At 36.7% G+C, this 26,353-nt stretch overlaps 1 protein-coding gene across 3 annotated transcripts in view; it reads left to right on the forward strand.

The window, feature by feature from the left end:
• Positions 1–26,353, forward strand: part of LOC112157392 (teneurin-3) — an 800,843-nt gene that overhangs the window by 431,238 nt on the left and 343,252 nt on the right. The window contains exon 1 of one of the 3 annotated variants that reach the window (XM_036213711.1): positions 24,020–24,505. The exons of the other annotated variants lie outside the window; for them this stretch is intronic. The gene's annotated coding sequence lies outside the window, so the exon portion shown is untranslated. Of the gene's footprint in view, positions 1–24,019; positions 24,506–26,353 lie in introns of those variants that run through there. 3 annotated transcript variants of the gene reach the window in all.

Here is a 26,353-nt window from a genome sequence, read left to right on the forward strand (position 1 = left end):
TTTTTTCCAAGGATTTTTTTATCTTCACTGGTGTCTGAGACATAAAATCCTGTCCCCAAGGGTTAAAAGATGTATCTGTTTTTTGGGCCACTATCACATTCTGGCTTTTAAAATGCAGTTTTTAAAAAATTACAAACTAAATAAAAAGTTTCCTTGTGTTATAGAAAAATAGCAGGACTTATGTGTTTTAGATATTCTGTCACTTTTGAGTCTCAGCATGGAAGATGACTGAATTTGTTGATGACTAGAAAATTGGCAAAAGCAATATAGAAATGATCATGATTCAAAGAAAACAGCTGTGCTGCAATTGTTTCTATATTTACTGTAAAAAAAAATCTTAAAGAGGCGTTTAGAATCGAAGCCTCCCATCTGTCTTTGTTGGCTTTTCACTGATGAACTGCTTTTTCGGATCTGTTTACTGCTCGTGTCTTCACAAGGGACTTGCTTCATGGAAGCTCTCACTTCAGATTTATAATCTAAAAATCCCATACATCTTGAGTTGATCTTTAGAATAGATCAGAGGTATTGTGGTCTTTTAATTTTTAATGTTGTTTGCCATTTTTAAAACTGATTAGAGTAACACAATCAAAGAAATCACACAGTTGTGTTTTTTCAACATTTTTATACCATTTTATCTGAATTCTTCTTTGATCTTAGTCTGGATGGTGGTAATTATGTCTTTTGACTATAAAACTTTTTGACTACAACAAATAAACTCTCAGTTTACTGTTCAATCTTTGTTCCAGTACTCATCTATGGTACTGAAAGAATGAGATCTGTTCGACAAGCGGTTGACATGAGCGTCCTCTGTAGGGTGGCTGGGTGCTCCCTTAGAGATAGAGTGAGAAGCTCGGTCACCTGGAGAGAGCTTAGAGTAGAGCCGCTGCTCCTCCATATAGGAGACCAGTTAAGGTTAGTCAGGCATCTGGTCTGAAAGCCTCCTGGACGCCTCCATGGGGAGGTGTTCTGGGCATATCTTGTTGGGGAAGACCCGGGACTCGCTGAGGATACTATGTCTCTCGGCTGGCCTGGAAACACCTTGGGGTCTCACCAGAGGGGCTGGAGGAAGTGGGTGGGGAGAGGAAAGTCTGGGCATCTTTGCTTAGACTGCTGGCCCAGTGACCCGATCCCAAAAGAGCAGAAGAAAATGGATGGATGGATGACAACACTGAGAACTACCGCATTAAGTCTAAAACCTTAGTCACACCTGGCCTTACGGGTGGATAGGTCGTAGACCGATCAATGAGCCAATAGAGCAAAAAAGTTCATGCAAATTGTTCTCTTCTAGCATGCTGCGAACCATGAAGTGGGTAAAGTTAATAAAAAATCTTAAGCACTACACACACCTTACTAACAACTAGAGTGTGATGTAGGGACACCATACAACATCATCACCTGTACATCATAAGTTTGAGTAATCTTCAACTCTCTCTGGACCCAGACAACTCAAAAACCTGACACACCTGTACATGTGCAGGTGACTAAAGGCTTTAGCTGCTACAGGAGTTGAAAAGCATACCTTCATGTTCTGATGCCTCACAAGTTCTTAAGTTTTTTTTAACCATTCCAAAATGTTAAGTGACTTTAAAACAACAGCAAATTTGGACAAGAACAAATATTACAGTTTTACATGAAAACAAGTGATATTAAAAAATAAAATAAAAAATCAAAAGAGAAGGTTTTAGTTAGCCCTGATGGGGATGCCCAGGAGTAAAAAAATAAATAAATAAATATAAATGCATATGTAATTGTTTAAAACTCTTTATGTTATTTAACATTCAAAGTTAAAGTCTCTAGTTATGTATCAAGTCCTTGAAGTCTAGTCCCTAATCAAGTTGCAGCATATCAGATTGCAATTCAAATCTCCACTCACCGCCCAAGTCCCCATAGTAATAAACTATTGTTTATATGATCTACTTCTACATCTTTTCACATTTTCTCACAAATATTTTACGTGTATGAAAAAAAATTTGGATCAAAGAAAAGATTTTTATGATTTGTTTAAGGATGTTTACTGTATGTCTTACACATATGGGATCAAGTTTAAATTTTGCACAACAGAACATCATAGCATCAAATTGAGGTTTCGATCTTTAGTAAATGTCTCAAAAACCAATGCATACTCATGGGTGCACGAGCAATAGGAAGCACACTGAGATAAGTTTATCTCAGCATGGTGTTGAGTTTCAGGACAGTGAGATACCTGGAGAACAAAAGGATTATGGATCGAGAGTGTGGTGCAGCAGTCAGAACACACAGTTAGAGGACACTTCAGCAAGAAAGAAATCCCACACATATATAAGATGCCCAGCTTCGCTTACGCAGATCCAAACATGTGACCTGTAACTGTAGCCATTGATGTATGGCAGGAAAGGTTCACCCCAGAGAAAGACAGACTAAAAATATCAAGAGTTACATATTTCATTGTAGGTCTACAGGTGAGATTTACCTGTTAAACTCAAGACCCCACCTTCCATTCATGAATTTTACACAAACCAGGAAGTATCCGATATTGCAGTACCTCCCAAGACCACAGAAGCCAGGTTGGCTGAGAAAGCAAATTCCCAATCACTCCCATCTCTTGAAGACGAGTTATCAACCATGAGTTATCATTTCACCAGTCTTTCAAGAGGTTTTGGATAAAAGAGAACCTTTATTGACATATTAACTTCCATGGCGTCCATGATGCAAAGATGATGGTTACAGGTTGGCGCCAGCGTAAAACTGTGGAGCCACCACCAGTATGCGAGCGTGTGTGTGTGAATGGAACTGCGACTGTAAAGTGCTTTGGTTCTTCAAGGAAGGTACCCCCCACCCCACCCCGCCGCGTGTGAGCCCGGTGACCGTTTATGCACCTCTTGAAGAGAAAAAGTCAAAGAAGACTAAAAAGAGATGATAAAAAAAATAGCATGGCACCAGGAAGAAGTCAGAAGGGTAATAGTCACGTCGTCCAGGACTGTTGTCACGGTAGATTGGTCAAAGTTGCAGTAAAGTTGCGGTGAAAATGAAAAATTCCAAGGTGCGCAACAAATCGTGGGGTTTGCTTGGATTTGCGTTAATAGTTGCGATCGCAACATCGCAAAATCCTGCTGGGTCTGATTCAATGAAGCTTTCTGCGCATTGTACTTGGACTAATCTGAAGGTCACATGAAGTTTGGAGCTCTGTTGCAATTGACTGCAGAAAGTCAGGGACCTCTTTGCACTATGAGCTTCAGCGTCCACTGACCCCTCTCCACCAGTTTACATGGCAGACCACTTGGTGCTGTTGTCCTCAAACTCTTCCATTCTGTTCTGATAGAGCTGACAGTTAACTGTGGAATGTTTAGGAATTACACAGGTGGCGTTCTATGACAGTTCCACGCTGGAATTGACTGAGCTCCTGAGAGCGGAACATTCGTTCACTAATGTTTGTAAAAACAGTCTGCATGTCTGAATGCTGATTGTATACATCTGTGGCCAGACCAAGTGATTAGGACGCCATTCTGATCATTTGGATGGGTGAGTCAATATGGTAATATAGCATATATCTTTTGTTAAACCCTTAAGGTGACAAGAGTACAAAAACATAAAGCAGATCCAGTTTATTCAGAAGGATCCTTGCAGGGAAGAAACGTCTCTGACATGGCAGAAAAGGGAATGTTTGTAAATATGTATTTCAATAAAATGAAAAAAGTGAAAAATTGTATCAATTAAAAAAAGTTAAGTTTTTTTTTTTTTTTACCTTTTAAAATTTTTAGTTTAAGTCAAATTGAAATTTTGGGTTGATGGGTTACTAAACTACAAAAAAATGATTTGATTAAAAACTTATATTTTATTTAATCTAACAAATTACAGATCTTTTATCAATTGATCCAATTTTTCACATTTTACAGAGTATAGAACAAAGTAATTTACCAAAGTGACACAAAACTGGAGATGTTTGCCCACATCTGGTTATGTAACATACAACAAAAACTAAGGCTTGCCTGTACATAGGTCAGTTATAGACATAAATCTAGAGGAGAAGAGTTGTTTAAAATTATAAATCTTATATGATGTTTAATAATTTTGCCAAAATCTTAATTTAAAGACCGAATTACCTTAAACTTCAGTTTACCTAATCCATTGTAACCCTTCCGCTCTCCTTAGTTTGTTTACATTAAGAGTGGGGTCATCTGGACCCCACAAGACAGTGCGCTGAACTTTTTTTTTATCTTTGATTTTTGAGTTTCACTAATGTCCATGACAGACATAAAATCCTGTCCACCTTTGTCCACATTTGTCATGGAAGGAATCACATATCAATATGTGGTTGGAGTCATCTGGACCCCAAAGAGAGCGGAAGGGTTAAAAGTGAAGGTAGAGATTTCTAGGACCCTATCAGAAACTTTTGCAGGTAAATCGATCTCTTAATGTTGCTGAATGAATGTTCCAGACCAGCAAATTGCCTAAATGTCTGCTTTAACCCAACTTGCTGAAGATCAGGACAAACATTTAAACTTTTCTTAAAAGCTAAAGGATTTTAAGAAATATTTTTTCTTTCTTCTTCCTGCGAAGTACAGCAGACTATTCTCTCTGAGACACACATAAGTCCACACCTGATATCACAAAGCTCTCTTATCTTTAGTGTTCACAATCATCAATTCTCAGGAGAGAACAGAGCAAAGTACTCACTAGATCCTTACAAGCAACAAATCTGTCCTTGTCTTTGTCCTCTGATTTGGTCTTCCCTTCTCGTTTCCAGCCTTCCGTCTGTCTGTCTGTATGACATTTTATTTGGCTGCCAGTTACCATGGCAAACGATATGTACAAAGATCATAAGCAGCTCGATTACAAATCTGTCCAGCTGACTTGCTAGAGTACACAAGCAGTGTTGGCATCACATTCAGCGCACTCTGACCTTTTCTTGCAGACAGATTTAACAAAGTGTGAAGTAAGAAGAAAAAGACTGAAGTTGGGGGAAAAAAAGGGAGGGGGGCAGCAATTAAAAGATAATTATCTGCTGGAAAAGGGCCAGAACTTTTATCAGGTCTGTGTTGCTGTGAGACAGGAGAAGAGGGAGAGTTGGTGGATTCCCTGCAGTGTAAATGCCAAATCATTGCTTTGACCTGCTACTTTCCTGTCGCTCTCACATCAAAATGTGTCAGAGCTACGTTGGCTTACAGTGCAGTACACAACAGTTTTTCAGTGAAGGCTGAAAATTTGTAAGATGTCAACGTATCCCTTTCATGACTTTCTTTTTACCAACCTGCAACTCTATGGGCTTTAGAGATATTTTCCCACTATTTCCCTTTGTTATTTTTGCTTTTTCGGTTTGTGAAAAGCAGTTTCATAAAGTAATAAAAATGTGGAATTTCAACCCAACTGTGTGCCAAAACAATCTATTCAAATAAAAGAATAAAACACTTATTTTTAAAATGATCATTTACGTTTTATTCAGCTGGAGAGCGGCCTCCTAACATCTGTTTTAATCCGACATTTACCATTTTTAGTGAAGATTTATGCCTTTCTCAAGATTTTATTTACACCTAATATTAAAAATGAAGATGCATGTGACTCCATTGAATCACTTTAAGCGGATTTATAAAACAGGATAGTTTTTTTTGTCCCTCCAGAAAATCAGGCTGTGAAATCAGATAATTTAGTGTAGAAACTGTTAATTGAAGGTTTAGCAACAAAGTAACACGGTGAATCTTCTTTTTCTGATTCTATAAGAAAGAGATTGGCATCGTCAGTGCAAAAACAATCAATCATGTTCAGTGCATCCAAAAGAATTATAATTTTAATTTCTTTGCCAAAAAATAATTGTATTTTTATAAAATACATATTTAGACTTTAGTTGTGTCAACAGAACAAATGAAGGTTTTAAGAGTCACTTATCAGAATTGGCAAGAACAAAACCAAAAAAGTTAAAATTATTTTCACCATGTAGAAATAAGTCAAACTCATTGACTGTATAAAAGAGCTGGACAAAGTGGGTGTGACATCACCCACAGAAAATTCCTTACGTCCGGCTCCAGCAAAATTAAGCCAATTCAGTCACCATTTTCCTGCATTACGGACGTCGCCATCTTGGAACCAGACAACAGTGATTGGTCTAAGTCAGTCTGAGTCACGTTTCTAGGGGAACTCCTGTTGCCAATCATGAGCTTATTCAAGGTTCACATCCATTTGACTGAAAGTGCTCTGGACAATCTGTCTATCAAATGTTCAAAGTGGGGCCAGCGGGCACCACATGTTTTTACTGAGGCATCTGATTGGTCGGTTTATAACTTGAATAAGTTGTGATAAAGAAACAATACCTTCAAAAAAATAAGATTTTAGCTTCTTGGACTTCCCATTTTAAATACAAGGAAGTAGGGTTACTTAATCCAGTTCTCTATACACAGTCAATGGTCAAACTGTGTCAGCAGAACAGTATGAGCTTCTGTTCCATCAAGGGTTTTGTCAAATCCTATCTAAATGTTGACAATTATACATAATGGGAACCTAACAAATGGGATAAATTGTCGATCTTAATCAGTTTAGTTTTCTTTTTTGCCCTTGGCATGTCTTTATTTATCAGTGTATCTGTAATCTTTTGGGGGGTTTCGTTCTTCACTGTTTTAGGTGAATAGGAGGCAATTCGTAGTCTTTTTAAAGTTCCTATACACCCTTTTATAAGGTGCATACGGCAAGGAATTCCTGCATGACAGTTTATTTTAGGCACAACTCATTCTGTAGTCTTTCTGACAGAAACAGGAAAAGGTCATTTCTGCTTTTCTTCCTTCTCAAGGTCTCTGCATTTTCTCGTCTTTGAAGCGCACACAAATGTTAGGATGCCATATTCTTTCTTTTATTGCACGGCACTCTCCCACACGTTTCTTTTAATCAAAGATTTTGTCCCAATAGTGTCTCAGATATTATGACCAATCCAATAGCTATGGAAATCACATCAGCATGTTGGAGACATGGCCTTTTCTGAAGGACCCCGAGGACTCCGCAGTCACAATACAGTCTGGCCTGTCAATCTCAATTTTTCCTTCTCTGCGTCACACGTCAGAATTCCTCCACTTCTTGAAAGATCACATAAAAAACAGTTTTTCAACACTTATCGATGCACTTCTTAAATTTTTACTTTAGGACGTCAGTTTGTGACAAACGGCGAAGACCTACACCTGCATGATGAGTGCTCCTAAAAAAACTGCTTCCACTTAATAGCAACAGTCAACCAGCAGTCTGGGAAGAAAACAAGCATGTTGTTCACCTGACTCCGTAAGTGTTTTCCTGCTGACAGCAGATCTCCTAATTCTTTGGGATTTCTCAGAACACTTTGTGAATTAAGTGCTTCTTGTTATTGTTAAATGTGCTTTTGTGCTCTGTTAGTGGAAGAACTCATGAGAAAACATCTATTTTCTGTTCCTCCAGCACAATGATAAGGATTTTTTTACACATTTGTGATATATTTATCAATAAGCCTTTTGTCAGCTTTCTAACAATAAGGTAATAGGTGGGAAAATAGCTCTTTTACAGCTTGATCCATTCTTTTTTATCAGAAAAACAGTGGAGCTGTCCCAGTTAGTACTTTTTTATCAATGCTTGTTGAGCAAAATGCTTCGATTTTTATTTTTTGCCCCCATATAAATCTTTTTTTCTTCATATTTATTTTAAAAAAATTCAACAAAATGTTCTTTTTGTCCACTTTAGAAAACTTAATCTAATATCATGCCTCCTTTTCAAATAATAGAAACTGTTGTTTACCTAATAATAAAATATAAGCATTTTGCTGAAATTTTAGAACAATTTTTAGAACATTTTAACACCATTTAACTTTTTTTTTTAACATCCAGTTGGCAAAACATTATAGTATTTATGATCAATTTTATTCACATTATTTCAAAGTCATTGAAACTTTACCAAATTATTCCATCAAACAAAATAAACAAAACACACCAGTAAAACAATTAGCTTATTACCAACAGATTCATTCATTTCATAGCCTTTGAAATAAGGTTTCTTGCACCCACGTGAATTCTTCTCTTCATTTTTGTTGGTGGAAACACCCAAAAGTGGGTCAATCTGCCTGTTTTCTCCTGGTCCAACCATAACAAGAGAGCAACCGAATAAGCTTGAGTTCATAGGAGAAGCAAAATTAATTCAGTTTCTGTCCCTGGCTGAGATGGTTTAAAAAGCTGCCACAGTAGGAGATTTTCAAGCAGCCCCCTCCTGTGCTTCTTCAAATACAGCAACCGTCAAATGGCTTGGCTTGGGGTTCATTATATCACAGAGGATAGATCCTCCATTCCACATCGATATTCATGTCAATTCAATCCCCCTTTTTCCACTGCCCTAATTCCTGTAGGCTTCTAATGATGGGTCTAGGAACTACAGAGTGGGACGGCATGCATAAACACACTCATACTGTATTTATGCTTTCTGCTGTATTGACAATTCCCTGCAATATTGGAAACTTGAAGTACTGGGTCAGAATATCCGTGATTACCATTGCAAATCTTGTTAGGGATTCTCTGGGGCAGATTAACCAAAATTCACCCCTATTTTAGCGTCAGAAGGAACTGTCAAGTCTTACTTCAGTGCTGTAATGCTAGGTTAGTGCCTAAAGGTGTGACTTGAGTGTCTGGCAAAGCTACGGAAGTGCTTCTTAAGCACAAAGAAATCACTGCTAAGTTGCTCAAACATTTTATTGTTGTTTTTTAAGGTGTTTTAAAGAGTGAGTTGGAGATTTAACCAATGTGTCAAACATTAATGAAGAGCTTCAGAACGTCACAGAAGGCTGCAAGCGCAACAGGATAAAGCACTTTTCTGTTTGCGTTGATTACTTGAATCCCTGAGGAAGGTGTTATGTGAAGGTATTGGCTTCACCTGTGAAAGGAAGCGACAGACAGCAGTGAAATTCAAACAAGAAGAAACGTGTTTGCAACAGTTTTTTACACTAAGTGTTCAAGACATTTACATAAACAGATCTAGAAAAGCTATCGACTCCTTTAGAGATGAGAGAAACAAAGCTTTACTCATCGCATTGGCAATTACCGGCTTCTGATTCTCAGTCAGGTCTTGTTTGAAACAAAAGTTGCTGTTGTCACACAAATGATCCTATTAGGCCTTTTTTCCAGTTAGTTTTTTAAAGATTACCAGACAATCAGAAACTCCTGTTTATGTATACATATTTTTTAATATTGCTTTTTTTTTTTTTCTAACAACAAAATTACAGGATAAAGTAGAATATATATACACTGGATTATAAGGCTGTATTTTATGTTTTTTTTTTTTTAGTGAAGCACTTTGCGACTCATATCTGTAAAAGGTGTTACATAAAATAAACTTTACTTACTTACCTAATATCTTACAATATTTGCCGGTCTATATTTACTGTCGGTCACCAATAAACACTGGGTCTAACAGGTGTTTGATACTATTAGACATCGGTCTCTGATGGTGGTCTAAGCGTTAGAGCTCCCCCTTCATTGTCCACTTTTAAAACCAGTCTCAAAACCCTTTTTTTTCTGTGGCTCTTAAATTCTATCAAGACCTAGTTTCTTTGCTAAATCCTATGTGTTTTTAAATAGTAGTATTGTGTTTAAATTTCTCTTAATGTCCTATTTTAAACTGTTTCACTTATTTTGATGTGCAGCCCTTTGGTGTCAGCTGTAGCTGTCTTGAAAGTGCTATACAAATAAAGTGGTATGGTATGTTATATGGACCACAATGCCTTGCGCTTCTACAATTTTTGTAAAATTTATTTTAAATATTTTTTGGTAACAAACCATCCACTGTTTCATCATCAGAACACAGTGAGTTCATAAATAATCATTGTGAAATGCTCGTATTGATTAGCTTTTCACTTTGGTAAATCGGTGACATTATATTTGCAGTTTAAAAAAAAAAAAAGGTAGTGAGAGTGTTTGCGAATAACTTCTAAAATCCAGGGCATTATAGTTCTTCACTGCATTGTTTTTCGTAGTTGGGGAGTAGGGAGGGAAATTTGGACATAGCCTAATACCGCTAAAATGAAAGTTACTGAGCTACACCAACTCCCAATCTTTTCCGCCAAGTGTATTCACAATAACACCCAACCTTGTTTGCAATTCATTAAAAAAAAAAAAAAAAAAAGACAAATATTTTGGCAGATTGCTGTGTACATCTCAAAATTGATTTGACATTAGTATACAGTACCAGAATTTATCCATACATAAGGTCCTCCGGATTATGAAGCTCACTGTCATTAAAAAAAAAAAAAAAAACACTTTTAAATGTGCTTTATGGTGCGGAAAATACGGTAAGCACAAAAAATGAAAACACAGAAAATTATTTGATGTTTTGTTATCAATTAACTTTGATATGATATGAAAAAAGGGAAAAAAGGAAAACAATGAAAAGGAATTTATGGATTTGCCTGCGTTTACAATCATATAGGTTAGAAATATTCAAAATATACTTTTATTTGTATTGCAATTTACAGATTTAATGAAATAAACACTACCATACAACTTTTTAAAAATCAAAAATAGCTCTAAATAAGGATACTTCCTTCTGAAGTTAAAGAAAGCATACTTCTAGGTATATTACATCGTTATTCTGATTTTTTTGAAGCACAGCTTTCATCCGTCGTTTAGAAAACATGGCAGATGGAGCTTGTTGTCTCAGAGTTAAGGAGACGCTAATGTTAAATATACAGGCCAGCAAACAAATGTAGAAACCTCAGTCCATGTCAGCTGTGTGAAACCATCTTTATTTATTTATTTATTGTTCATTTGGTTTTGCTTTAAGTTCCCTCTGTGGTTCTTTGACGTCAAGATCTCTGCTGAAACAGTTTCCGCTCAGTGGCCGAGGAACTGCTTTTATTTATGTCATTATATGGTTTACTCTTTCTATGTTGGCAGTTTTTTTATTGATATCAGTGTGGTGGGGCAGCAGGTGAAGAAACAGTCTCTGCCATATTGATGATAGAAACCAGCACACCTGAGATGAACTGCCTTGGGAAACAATAGACTGAATGCGCGGGTTCTTATGTGCCTGTGTGGGTGTGTACTAGTGTGTGTGTGTAAACGGCTGTATCTTATCCGCTCCTATTTTCCATGTGGAAGTGCTCTGTCAGCAGGACCTTGTGCAGATTCCCCAGCTTCCGTAGTTTTGTTTGGAGACATGTGCACTCCGCCCCATAAGGCATAATTGCTTTGTTTGCCTCACCATCCCTTTACTTATTGTTCTAATTGATTTTTTAAATTTATTTTTGCTCAGTCTTTTTATGTATGGATCTTGGTTTTGTTGCTAATATTAAGGTACAAAACGTAGAAAATTAGGCAAATGTTTGAGACCTTGTTTTATACCTACAGATAGAGAGATAGAGCCATGTTTTGGCATTTTCCCCCAAAATTCCACCAACCAGAGCTCTGTATTTACGCTCATTAATGTTTAATTTTTGGGTTTACACATTCATTTGTTTTTATAGAATCTATTTTACTACATTTTCCAGCTTTTTATTGTTTGTTTTTTTAATTGGTATTTCATAAGTTTAGTTCATTAATTTAAAAAAATAAAATGCATTTTTTTTCCTTTTATTTAAAAAATTGTGTGTATCTAAAACGTGAAACATATGTTATTGTCATAAAATTATGTGCAAAAATCCACAAATTCACGAAGGTTATCTGTAAGAAGGAAAGCAGAAAATAGTCATTTGTGCTGCAGTAAAGCTTAAATAGTGACATGCACATCACTGAACATGCACATTATATTTGCACAATGAAAATGTTCTCTAGCGTCAATTTTAAAAATTTCGCCAAAAATTGCCCCGAACAGATCCTTACAAATGCCTAAACCACCTCAACTGTCTCCTTTTGTGTGGATGAGCAGTGATTCTCCTCTAAGCTTGTCCTGAAAGCTCAGCCTGTCCCCTTTTCCCTAAAGGATAAGGGACTAAGTGAATGACAGATAGGAAAAAACATGACTCTCACTTTGGATTTATGGAACCATCTCCTGTATCCAGTCTGCCTTACTTGCAGAATAGTGGTTGCTTTTCACAACCAAAATCCACAGAATGATTCTTCTTCCAGAAGTGTGGAGCTGTTGGTCCTATTCCCATCAGCTAGCAAAGAACGGCAAAATTTAGCTTAGTTCTGAAAGAGTTTGCAAAGGCACAAGGGTAATGCCTTAGGCACAGGTTCCCTTATAGGTGTGGCAAGTTATCAACCACTAGGTGAGTCTGTAAAGCAAAAATTTTCATTTACATTATTTTTTCCTTTTTTTTTTACTGGCATGCTGCGGGCAACAGGTCGTAGAGGACACCACAAGAACACAAAAGGGTAAATGAGGGTGACGTAGTTGAATTTTACTTTTTTTCAACAACCCCCCCAACGCTCAGATTTGGTCTTGATGTATGGATTTATCATAAAGGAGGAAATTCTTAATGGTGTTTTATGCCTGACTGGAGTTATATCACACCAAATCTTACAATGTTGGAAGAAAGCTCTGCAAGAAAAGATTTTTATCGCTTTAACATTTTTGCACCAAGTCATTGAGAGTTCTAGAGTAGTAGCAACAGTCCAGTGTGAACTTGTGTCACATGTCTGGTGTAAATGTAGATTCTTTAGGCTTAAAGTAACAACGCTTGCAAGTGCATGTGTAAAAGAAAAAAAAGGTGTATCCCCCTGAACAGCAAAGTCATGTTAACATATTTGTAATCTTTATTGAAAAAGTATAACAGTTGTAAGTGGATGACTTTATATTTTTGTGACACCTGTGTGACACAGTTGGTAAACTTTGGATAGCAGAAGCGGCAGATGTGGATGACATAAAGCTTGTCGCTTTGTTCCAAAACACAGATACTGCTGCAAAAATCCCAGCATGCTATTCAGTCTGAACAACATGATGGAAATGAAAGCTGTTTGAAGAGTTTCTTGGGAAAGTGAATTTGTTCATTATCTAGATGAACACTTTGATGCAGACTGCACTAAAGGGGGCAGTTGGAGCACCTGATGGCCAAAGTCCCACTGACTCAGTGAGTCATGTGAGGAAAAATGTTGAATACAATTAAAAACAAATGTGGTTTTGGCTTTGGTCAAACTTTGGGGTTTGGGGATGTGGATTTGTTGGCCAAAATCTTTTAAATCCAACCATTCTATTTACGTTCACTCTCCAGACATAATTGTCATCAAACCTCAAGGTCTCCTGTGGGCACTCCAAGTTAAAAGACATTTGTCTGTCTTTTCATTTTGTAAATGTCAAAGTGAAAGATTATATTTTTTATTTGTTGGTATTAATTACTTCTAAAATGCATGGCACCAGGCTTAACCACAGCAAAGAGATACTTTTCATATCCACCAATATCTGATTCATGCACTTGAGCTGAAATCAATAGAGAACAAACAATAAATAGCTCGTGTGCCATGCCTCAAAGTACCTTACACATAATCAATATGGCTATGTTGATCTTTTCCCAAAGTATTATCATTAAAACAAACAGTTCCACAAGCTAGATGACACCTTTTTCACAAATCATCCAGCACCTTTGCTGGTATTAATAAATCGCTTAGATTGGTGTGTCCAGGGCGCCGCATTCACCCCATATGAATCACACTCTGACAATTCCATCCACATTTGTTAAGCATAAAGCCATTGTTATGTAAAGATAATCCGACATCACCTTGGATCATTAAAACAACTGATAAAAGAAGTAACTGAAGACGGAGACAGGCAGACACTCCACGACCTCCATGCTTGAACCACAGAAACACACAAAAACCTAACTAACAAAACAAATTTAAGACCCCCTAAGGGCGAGTCTAGTCAGGTTCATCTGGCACTTAACATGTAGCGTAGCCATTGGTAAAGTGATCTGTCGCTGGGAATGTGTTCATGTGTGCAGAGCATTCCTTTGAGCCACCTAACCACTTAAACCTGAAACTGAGCACTGTGTATACATGTGTGTTTCCTCTTTCTACATGCAACACTGTATAATCTCACTTTTTTTTTTGCTAAAAGAACCAGAGTACAAAACCAAAGAGAAATGTAATTGAATTATTCTAGTACAATACCCTATTGTTGAGTCAAGATAAAATTGTATTTGTTGTAACGTTTGGACCATTGTTTCTTCTAAATGTAATACAGCAGTCGGAGCCTAGAGATGGGTTGAGATACTTTATGTGGTGGTATGTATGACTATGAGGCTCCAAAACTAAACATAACAAAACATTGTCTCAACAATAGAATCAACTTTTTGTCTGTGAAATTGCCAAGAAAATAATAGTCATGCCAAAACCTTAGAGTTTAAAAGGACAGCTTTGAAACCTCCTTTTGAATAGAAAAGATTTAAGCTGCTCGTGTAACACAATGGGAGCAAAAACATACACGAATGCAAGAAAAGAGTTCCACTAGTGAGATATACGTTATTATTTTTCTCTTCATCACAATCTTCTTCAGATATTTAGAAGATATTGTTTGAAACATTAGTCGTAATGAAAGATTACAGAGGCTTCACTTCAAATTTTACAGCTTTCTTATCCTGATTTGTGTCTCTTTAGTCACAATTTTACATTTGATTCTGTGAAATGTATTTATTGAGCACAAATTCATGAAAAAAAGCAACTTAAATGAAACAAAAAGCACTCTTTAATTTCCTTTCATCATGCTCACTCCCCTTTCTACACAACTTGATGGAAACACAAACGTGGCCTTCAGTTTCCTCCATTGGGAGTCTGCAAACTGCCTCCTGCAGGGAGTAATCATTGCTGCTGGGGATTTCCGTCAGGCTAACTTGAAGGTTTTACCTGACTTTTATCAGCATTTGGATTTTGCAACCAGAGGCACTAGCGGTGGTGGGTCACAGACCCTTCAATATGCGAGGTGGAACACAAAGTCCTCACTTTGGGACATGTGTCGACAGCAATGTGATGTTAACGTCAGTATACAGATCCCTACTGACCAGAACTGAGACACTCAAATAGCAGAGCAGGATCCGGGCAGAGAAAGCTGTGGTACATTGTTTTTTGAGAGGCAGCAATGAAATATCAGATCAGAAACAATACGCATTTAAAGTCAGTCTTGGGCCACATTCAGAAATACATAAAGAACATCAGTGTGAAAGAAAACATTGCAGTTCACCCAGAGTTTGGGCACAGAAAATACAATTCAAAGTTGCTTTTGACACCTCAAAGATGCCAGAAAGTTGTGGAAGGAAATTTAATTTGTTGCACATTATAGGCCTGTCCTTCATCCCTGTCACAATAATACAAAGTTTCTGCACCAACTAATGTTTTCGCAGGTTTGTAGTATATAACACTCCAGAAATGAAAGCCGTTTCACACCAAATGTCTCATCTCAACTTCAGAAGCCAAATAGAACTTGATAAGAAAAAGAAAGGAAAAGTCTGTTGTTTTAATTCACTAAAATAAATAAAAATCAACTAATGGCAATAACATGGATTGCACCTCTTCTGTACATGGTGTGTAATAAAATTGGAGATCCATTTAAAGATGCTGGTTAATGTTAGCATCTAAAACAATATGTCAAAAGCCACTGGTAAATAAACTTGGCATTCCAGTACTGAACACACAGGATTCTAAATTATCTCTGAGGCTTCAGTTCATGAAGAAAAGGTTTAATTTAAAATTACTGCAAGGATGAGTTCTGAATAGGGATGTTACAATTAATACATTTAATTGAATTAATATCCATTCCTACTATCCAACTTGATGAATTTGTCTATGGCAAGTCACTAATAACATCATACTGTGCCAGCATAAATAAAAAAAAATAATAAACTGGTTATATTGAAAGTGGAAAATACCATTTGATGGGTTTATTTTTTATAAGTGGTTAAAAAACAACCTAGTGCTTTTACAGTGGGCAAAAAAAAATATGGGATGGCAGCCAAAAATGATCAAAACATCTTTATGCAAGATTCACTAGCCGTCTGCTACATGTGTTAGGGTGGTTGACTTCTTATCGGAAGATTGTGGGTTGAGAGGGGTTCGTATTTGGGACGTGTGATGCTGTCCTTTTTAATTTACATAATTTTTAAGTGTTTAAAATTTGATCTTAGAGGAGAAATTACTAATTGCAGTTTGTCCCTGGATGGAATTATACGAAACCAAGTTGAAAAATAGAGCTGTTTGTTAAAGAAAAAGCCTGGAACAAGATTTGCACCACTTCGACATTTTTGCACCAAGCCTCTTCCAGTTGTAGCTACATAAGCTAATATCTGGCAGCAACAATTTAGTATGGACACCATATCATAAAAGTGTGTTCAAGAATCCACGCTTAACATGTGACACATGCCTGGTGTATATATAGTCCAATGTGTGGAAAGACTTTTACATTTTGCAAGGACAAGACCATAAAGTGTGGTATAGTGTTCTAATAATTATGTTTGTATAACTTTGATATGGAAAAGCAACAGTGGGTTATTTAAGACTAAAATTTGAATGGCTTTGACATTAATTCTTGCTTACTTGTCGGTTTGTAAAGATATTTTATTTAGACTTTATTATCTTGCAAGAAATACAAGGAATCTGGAAAACTTCACCTGCACTGCTCAGTACCAGGTATTTTTCTCTGAGTCATACTGGTTGAATTTTTTGGATAAAAATGTCCTGAATTGATTTTAGGTCAGTGAATTGGATCGTTCAAAATGAACCAGAATTGACTATGAATCATATTGCCAACCACAAATTGTGATATGAATCGAATCGCTGGTAAAATTAATTTTTACACCTCTAGTTCTGAGCTGATATGTATAAAGTCTGATGACCTATTCCTCTGTCACAAGTGGATAATCACCCACATTACAAAGCAGACAGATGACACCACATTGGTGGGTCTGATCGGAAGTGCTTCCAAAGACCATGTGGCGCTTTTTCGCAGTCTGGTGCAAACACGACAATCTCATCTTAGATCTCGAGAAAACAAAGGAGACGGTGTTTGATTTCAGAAGGAAGTGACCCATGATTGCTCCATTCGTCATCAGTGGAGCTGATGTAGAGTGCACCAAGTTCCTGGGGATTCATGTGGCCAGTAATCTGACCGGGGTCCCTGCACACCTCCTCTCTGGTGAAAAGGACTCACCAGCAGCTTCAATTCCTGAGAAAGGTTAAGCAGGCCCACCTCAATCTGTCCATTCTTTTCACATTTTACAAGGGTAACGGTGTGTGTGTGCTGACCAATGACATTTCTCTGAGGTATGAGGGCTCTTATGTCACACAGAGAGAGGGCCTGAGGAGGGTGGCAAGGGCAGCAGGTAGGGATTATCGGTGCCACATTGCCACCCACTGAAGACCTCGTTTGAAAACTGCACTAAGCTAAAGCAAGCAGTGTCTAAAATACTGCAGCCATCCAAAGCAGAAGACGCCATCAAGCTCAAGGTTACAGATGCTTAAAATTAAATTAATTTTAGCAAGCTTTTGTCTACAAGTAAATGTGAATTTATTAGTGTATCTGACCTTTTTTTTTTACTGTTTTTATCTGTGCTCTGCTGAAGTCCCACTCAATCATCTTTTGATCTATTGCACATGTGTCAAAATAAAGGCCCGGTGGCTGGATCTGGCCCTCCGGGTAATTATAAACGGCCCTCCAGATTATTTTATTTTATTGTTACTAATTGCCCGATGTTATCTTGCTCTTATTTCTAACTTGTATCATTTTGACAAAACGTGTTCTATGAAAAGTAAAATATTGAAGGTATTATAGGTTTGAGTTGAGTTATTCTGGAACAATATTCCTTCCTTTTTTTATTATTCATACATATGTTAAAAAGTTACGGTTTTAAAGTCTTAAAAACTTGCATTCCACCAGCTTTTTGGACTATTTTGGCATTTACTAAGAATTTTCAGGCGATTTTGGGGTTTAGCTAATATTTCAGCTAAATGCTAGCTGTTTTTTTTTCTTGCTTTATTATAGCTAATTTAGGCTTTTTTTTGTTTGTTTTTTGGGCTGTTTTGTTTTTGGCTAATATATCAAGTAAATGCTAGCCGTCTTTTTTTTTTTTTGCTAAATTTTTTTTTTTGTCTTTCTCCTTTTTGTTTTTAAGGCTGTTTTTTAATTTAGCCAATATTTCAGCTACATGCTAGCTGTTTTGGCTAAACTACAATTTTTTTTCCCGTTGTTTTTAGGCTATCAGCTTCAGCGTTTTCAGCTATCAGCTATCAGTTTCAGTGATTTCAGCTATCAGCTTCAGTGATTTCATCTGTCAGCTTCAGTGATTTCATCTATCAGCTTCAGCGTTTTCAGCTATCAGCTATCAGTTTCAGTGATTTCAGCTATCAACTTCAGCTTTTTCAGCTATCATCTGTCAGCTTCAGTGATTTCATCTATCAGCTTCAGCGTTTTCAGCTATCAGCTTTAGCATTTTAGCTATCAATTTCAGCATGTTCAACTATCAGCACTAGCATCTTTTGCAGCTAAATTCAGATTACAGTGTTCACACTAGCATTATTGCAGGTGATGCTATATATCTAATTTATGTTAAAAAGTTATGGCTTTAAAATTTTAAAAACTTAGTTTTAGAGTGTTCAATAAATGTTTATCTTGTTCGACCCGCAACCCTAAGGTGTGTTTTTGATTTTGGCCCCTGTGTGATTGAGTTTGACACCCCTGATCTATTGTAAAAACTTTCCCAGTGGTACTTTAATTGTAATTATGCCATTTTTAGGCAACATAAAAAAAAAAATAAAAAAAAAACTTGTGTTGCTTTGTAGGACATAGTTACTGTAGAGCGGCAGGAGTGCATTAGAAATTTGCCTCAGATTTGTGGGCGGGACCGTTAATGCAGAGTAAATATGGGTAACAGTTGACATTTTGGCCATTTTACTCAACTCATATTTTCATAAACTTTACATGTATTTCTGTAAATATAATATATATATATGTTGGTATTACAGTTGACTATCAATTAATCTACAATTTGTGAAAAAAATAGCTAAATACTGAAAAGACAAAGTAATCACTTGCAACATGGTCTTTACTTTTTCTGCTAAAGAGGATACACATCAAATTGGTCATGTGACTTTGTACTAATACAAGTCACTAATGATGTATTATTATCAGTGGGTAACACAGTTGACATCTTTTTTTGTTTTGCTTTTCAGCAAATTTGATGATTTCATGTGGATAAAAGAGCAAAATAGATTTTTATTATTTTAGTAATTACTTTAATAAATATTTAAGAAAAAAAGTTATATGAAAATAACCCCTTTAATGTTATGATGAAGAGAAAAACCTGCCATATAGGAGATTGGACAGCATAAAGCCAACCGTTTTCATTTTTTTACCAGAAAAAAAAGATAGCATCTATCCACTTTTTTATTTTCAATAAAAGAGAATTGTGCGCTAATGTAAAAATGCACTGAAGTTAATAGTTGATCAAATTGATAAATGCGACCTTTTGACATGACTTACATCCCTAGTTATAAAATCATGCACCTATGTCACAGCTAAAAGAACTTTCCAACATATTTTAACGAAGAAATACTCAGAAATGCAATTTTAACCTTTTTTTATGTGTTTCCATCATGAAAAGAAATGCCACAAAAACATTTTAAAAACACAATTTTCATTTGAGTCTCTAACATCTGTGACATGTTTCTAAAAAATCAGAAAAAATCTTTTTAAAAATCAAATTTGGTTATTCATGTTAAAATCAAGATTTCTTTGTTTAAGTTTTTTGAGGAGCAGATATTTTTTGACTTTTCTGTCATTTCTGTGGATTCTAACATGAATGTGAAGCACTTTAAATGCAGCTTTATAGCTAAAAAGCTCTGGTGCAGATACAGCTATGGACTGCCAAGGCCCGAAATTGAACCATCAGCCTTACAATTGACAGACAACTGTTACTGTAGCTCAAAAGCCAGAGGAGCGGATAACGTGGGCCCGGTGAGGTCAGGGAAAGCCACGTTAGAGATGACTGACACACTGGCAAATCTTTCACCTCCGAGTGTCTGTTGGGTAACATTTGGAATTGAAAGTACTTAACAACTCAACTGTTTCCCGCCCCCCAAGTGCTCACTGGCCTGACAGACGAACGCAGTGGGGTTTTGCTTGAATGCTTTAGGTTACACACACGCGCACGTCTGTTTGTGTGGATGTGTAGGTGCACATATAAAATCCCTCCCTGGATATTTTTTCAACAGACAGCTCTTCTCTGTCCAAAAGTCTTGACAAAAGCCTGACTTTTTCCCTGTCTTTCAGTTTGTCGGTTTGTTTGTTGCAGTTTCATTATTTGGGCTTCACTTTCATTCAGACTTTGATACCGTAGCTAGTGCTGTGTTGTGATTCCACTCTTGCCCTCTACTTTTCTTTCCTTGGGGTTTGCCTTCTTTTCACCCAAAGGATGAATAAATCTGCATGATTTTTTTATTTTTTTCTGTGGAAATGTCCCCAGATGTGGTGTGTCATTGTGTCAAACTTTGGTATGTCAGTAGTTGCCTCATGGTTTCCATCTGCTAACACGTGTTTGGATGCTTAAGTCAGTGTAAGAATTCGTATTTAAACAGAAAAAAAATGATTATTCTGTCTTTTAGGTGATCTGATGTCGGTGTAAATCCACCTTGGGTGTTAATTTTAGGGATATTTTTGGTTCATTATGTTATTTTAATCTAAAAATCTCATTTTTTCTTATTTTTTATACAAAAATAGACACCAAAGTTGATCGGCTAATCTCAGAAATCAACTTTAAACTTTGAACGGCCTGTTTTTTTTTAGGCTCCAGTTGTTCATCTCATATTTTTTCTTACTTTTTTTTGTCTCCTGATGGATTTATTAGTATTAAATGATTCATCAAACTCAAACATTTTTTGTCAAACAGCATGCTGCACACAGGGCTTACTTTGTTAAATGCTGTGTTCAGTTTTCCTCCATCACCGGTCCTGATGCTGCGGCAAAAAATTGCTGCAACATTGAAGAAGTTTTCACGACAACAATCTGTAAAATCTGTTTTTAATCTGTAAAAAAAAATGTTTTACTTTTTAAATTCTCAATAGCTAAGCTTCAGCTCATCTCTTTGTCTTGTTGATTTTTAGTTTTAGTCATGAGAGACATAATGTTGTCCTAAAGTTTATGTGGAACGTCACATAGCTGCTCCGCTCGGGCTTGCAGGATCCATGCATGATGGCACCATCTGGAACTGGTCTTTCTCTCCCGTTACTCCCGTTCACCCAACTGGAGACAGACAGGCAGGAGTCTGCGTGTCCTACAAATCCTACTGTAACCCTAACCCTTTATGAACCAGAGCAGAAAAATGAGGAGTCGGGTCTGAGGAAGAACGCGAAATTTAAAGGAAAATTGTAGGAATCAGTTATGAACATAGAACAGGAACGTTTGCAGACTGTGGAAAGCCTTTAAAGGTTTCCACTTAAATTAAATCTACTGAACTAGGACTTATATCTTTACAAATGCAACATATTTCCTTGGAATGAGTAAACAGAGCATACTGCAGACATGTATTCGTTTTTTTAGGAGGGTGCTCGACTTAAAAGTGTGAACCAACAGCAGAATTTGGGTTGGGACTTTTCAAACTGATTTTCTTCCAAACCCTCCAAAATCTTCAGAACTCAGCGTAGCAGTTGTCAACCAAGTTTGGAAAAAATGCATAAATAAATAAAATAATGTGGATGAATACAAATAATGAAATATGCAAGGCTGCAAAAAAGAGGAAGTTTTGACACTGATTTAAAAACTTTTCTATAAAGTTTGAGTGGGAAAAAAAAAACATCCAGCTATAAAATATTGCTATACGAGATAGAGAGGATCCCACAAACTCCTAAGGATGGAAGTAAGGATGGACTAAATTTTAGGCTATGTACGAATACCCCCTCAAGTCCCTAAAAGACTATATAGTTCTGGACTGTCCAGTGCCCTGGATTTGAGAGGGACCTGGAAGCAGACAAGATGGCGCCTCATATCACTGTCCAGAAGCAGAAATTATACAACATAAAGTAATTCTAACTCAAAAGTGTTGAGGATTGTTACAAGAAAAGCATGTATTAAATGTTAAAACAGAAAAAAAACGTGACCATGTTTTTGGGACGCCAGTTAAAATAAAGATTTTTTAGAGCAATATGGAGGTACTTCTGCTTCCGGTTGAGGACATCCGGTTCTAGTTGATGTCTGCAGCCAGGTCCTCTTGCTGGATTTTGATGTACTTTGGACACACTCAATACTTTTTTTAAATTTTTTTTATTTTATTTTTATAAAGGGTAATTATGATGTTACTGAAGTAACAACCAAATAAATACGAACATTTTACAAAGACTTTTCATGAATCTTTTGTGTTCTATCTACTTTTTTTTTAAATGGCAAATCGTTCAAGCACAATGCATTGTGGTCTTGTGGCCCTGGATTTTGGGACTGTAGATTTTGTACAATATTTTGATTGCCCAATAGTGAATAATGAAGGAATTTGGACCTTTGACTTTAATTAAAGAGCAGCAATGCTGAAATAGATTAAGGAAAATAACATTTGCCAAAAAATGAAGCTTGTAAGTCTTGGGATAATGCTGCTAAAGTTACAAATTACAGTATTACACAGACAACAACTATCAACAAGACTGGATTTTTTGTGTCTTTAATATATTCACAGTTTTAAGGTATAGAGTATTGTCATAATTTTCTGAGTAGTTTGTTTAGATACTGACTCAGAGTCAAAATAATTACTATATTTGACCCTTTAGCCAGAATTTATCTGTTTAGTTGTGTAATCAGCTAATTTTCTTATGCTTTTCCTTGAAATAAATAGATTTTACTTCTGTTACACAAACAAAAAATGACTAATCTAGATGACTATAGGAGTTTGAGGCACAGCTGCTCAGTATTGAAGTATTGAACCTGTACTTTAGTTTCTGGTTTGGTTTTGTTGGGTGTGTAAACCAGTGTGTTGAAGAGTGGGGAGACATTGGATGTAACATTCCCACATCCCAGAACCACAAAAATTAATCTGAATAATTAAGAAAACATTTGATTTAAGAAAAAAATGTTGCAAAATAATATGAATAATTTTATTATAATTGATTATTTTATTTAGGTATCTAAAGTACATTGTGAACTCATACAATTTGACATAAAATGTTAATTTATTAATTTTTTTAAAGTCACATTAGCCTTTTTAATTTGAAATATTTTAGCGACTGCCTATGGTGTTCACTGAAAATCCTCTTTCTTTAGTCCAGCAGTTCGACTTTGGTGGCACAAAAGTGCCCCCCAGGTTTCCTCCTTTGTTACAGCAAACAAGCTCAAATAAAAAAATAAATAAAATAAAAATAAGGACATCATTTCTATCCTTAAATGTGGTCTGCTCCCATAATGGAGGAAATATTTTGTTTATCCAAGTGAATGGCTTAATATTATAATAGTAATGGTAACCCATTTATTGCATTTTGTACTATGATAAAAAAAAAAGAAATATATATTTGTTTTGTAGGAAAATATATTTAGTTAAATGTAATTGCATCTTGCAAACCATGGGAAGAAAAATCTGGAATTCCTTACAGCTGATGATGATTCCCTTAAAGGGAGCATGAAAGTAGAGAGAAAATCACATAAAAAATATAATCACCTGACATCAAGCAGGATCTGAGAAGAAGGCTTTAGGGTCACAAAACGTTCCCTATAAATGTTTTAGTCAAACCTTCAAACAATTACCGGGACATTTAAGTTGTTTTCTTTTCTTTGTCTCTATAAATAGCCTACTTTTTGTCATTTTAAATTACTTTTACCCATTTTTCATTGCAGATAAATGATCAGAAAGCTCCTGATGTATTTTTTTTCTTGGTATACATGTATGACTGTATGTATGTAATTATGCGTTGAGCTGAGCGCGCAGCCCGCAGCTGACAGGCTGGAATTACTTTCATAAATGTGTCTGGACCGTCACGCACAAACGCCTCATTAACCGACTTTCTGTCGCCGCTCCGCCGCCGTCACCTGCCACCGCCGGGGCACGCGGTTCAAAGTCAGAGCACCCCCTCCTCACCTCACCCCCTCCCTCCACACACACACACACTGATGCCACCGTCCCTCCCGGTCCTGGGTGAGCACACGAGCACGCGCGCGCACCGTCAGGATTGGACGCAGCAGGGGATCCCCAGTATTCCGCCGCTCACTCGCTCGTCGTTTGCCGCGAGGAGATGAGCGCGCGCCGGCTCACACTTGAGGAGCGGCAGCGCGGGACGCACCGTCTTTCTGCGCACCAGACCGGCGGCGAAGCGGACCGGAACATGGCACTCCGGTTCTCCGAAAGAGACGGACGGACCAAGCACCAAGCCTCGCTGAAGTCCGCCGTAGTTTCCCCGCTGGAGAAAACCACCGTTTGATCCGCGCGCGGCACTTTGTTCTCCGAAGCGCGCGCGCCGCTTTTTGGACCTTCATCCTCGGGCTGAGGGCGGCATGTCTTTGTTCCGTCAGTTTGACCGCAGAGAAACGCCGGAAAGCTGAGGAAGGAAGCGGAGGATTTTTTTTCTTGTTGTTTAAAAGTGGAAGAAAAGCGCAGACTGTAAACGGGAGAGGAGGACCCCCCACACACCCCTCCTTCTGCAAACTACGACAGGTAAGACGGCGCGTGCGAAAACAGCGCGTGGAGGAGCAAGAAAAACATGAGCAATATTGGTAGAAATGTGTTTTTAGACAGACGCACATCAGCTGTGGGGGAAAACATCTCACTGATAGTTCACTTAGAACAAACATTCCGCTTTAGCATCATTTTATTGATTAAATGAGTCATATTATGATAGAAATGACCAGCTTTAGCGCGTGAAACTTCCACTTTTAGAAAACTATTGTTTTTTTTCTTCCATCAACTATAGTGATGTGCAGACCAGCAGAACCCCCTTTGAAACTTCTGTTTTAAATTATTTTTTTCTTCCAGAGCTGATATTTCGTTTATTGCTTTACTCTGGACAAATAAAGTAAAAGGTTTGGTTAAAAAAAAATAACCCAACAAAATAAAAGCAGAACAGTGTCAGTGCGCAGTTCCATCCCTTCGTGCGTCATTTTTCTGAATGGAGAACGTGGCGTTCACACGTCCTCCAGCTTCAGGATGGATTTATGGAGATCACAACATTTTAATCTGAAGTTAAAATAATAAATCTGTGATGCAAAAGGGCTAAAAGGTCTCCAAACGGGAAATAATTTAACCTTTTCATTCATTATTTTTCCTAACAGCTTGTTCATTATTGATGAGAGAAATGGTCGAGACAGAAAATAAAGAAAATTGTTTTTTTTAGGAGTGAACTGAGTCAAAAAATATTCCAAAACAAACCAAGGTCATGTAGTCATTCATAACTTTTATTAAATTAGAAACACATTCCATTTAAATTTCTGGTTTTGAAGTGACCTGAACAAAGACTGGAGGAATTCCTGCTGTCAGCTCTGGAAAAAGTTTGAAAAATGAATGAAGAGGCGTTTGTTTGACCTGTAAATACCAGGGGGATGAGTGGAAAAAAAGCAGAAAATGAAAAATATTTGTTGTTCGAAATTGTATACGTTTTTTTTTCTACCATGTTTCTGATTTCTGCCTTTATACACTGTAGCCACAGGATTCACCCAAATGTCCTCTGTCCCCGTCAGTGGAGTTTGTGGGTTTTTTATGCTTTCCTGTGAATTTATAAGGCGTTGTAATCTCCTTGGACATAAACGTCATCGTCTCTAGTCATTTATTTTGGAGGTGGAAAGGTTCTTGATAAAATACAGAGATGCTACCACAAGATATTGTTAAATCTGGCTTTCATCTATGCATTTTATTCAGTTTATTTAATTTTTCATCTATCTATGTCGAGAGATTTTTAAAAAATAGAAGATTTTACCTTGATTGTGTGTAAAAACTGAATGATTTTTGTGCACTTCACCTCCTGCATGTTTGAGTTATGAACAGATCCTCAGTCAGGATGAAATCAAAACAGAAAGTAGACCTTAATGATGAAGTATCTGCTACGTAAAGGTACATTTTACAAAAAAATCATTTTACTTTTATGTTGTGCTACATTGCCAGAATTTTAAGAATATATTTTATGATAAGATGACTTCTTTAAAATTAGTTTTTGTTATTTAATCAATAAAAGAGCAGTGAAAGTGTGTGTGGCTTGCATTTTACGAAATGCAGTGGAGGACATATACAGTAGATGAACATTTATGCAAACTATGAGTTATTTATGATCAATTAACACAACTTTCTTTATTTTTTGTGGGATTTTTTATCTAAATTAACAATTTTTGATTTTTTAAATGTAAAATTGCTTTTTTAGCGAGAGTGCAATGTTTAATACAATTAATTTTTTTCAGTTTTTAAAGAAAATTTGTAACATATAGAGTTTTGAAACCTTTTGATTTTTTTCCTTTATATTTAAAAGTCTCTGGATGTAACTCACCATGCAGAACTGTCATTTTTATGTTACCAAAA

This window comes from Oryzias melastigma, linkage group LG1, assembly GCF_002922805.2.
Source record: "Oryzias melastigma strain HK-1 linkage group LG1, ASM292280v2, whole genome shotgun sequence".
Taxonomy (NCBI): Eukaryota; Metazoa; Chordata; class Actinopteri; order Beloniformes; family Adrianichthyidae; genus Oryzias; species Oryzias melastigma.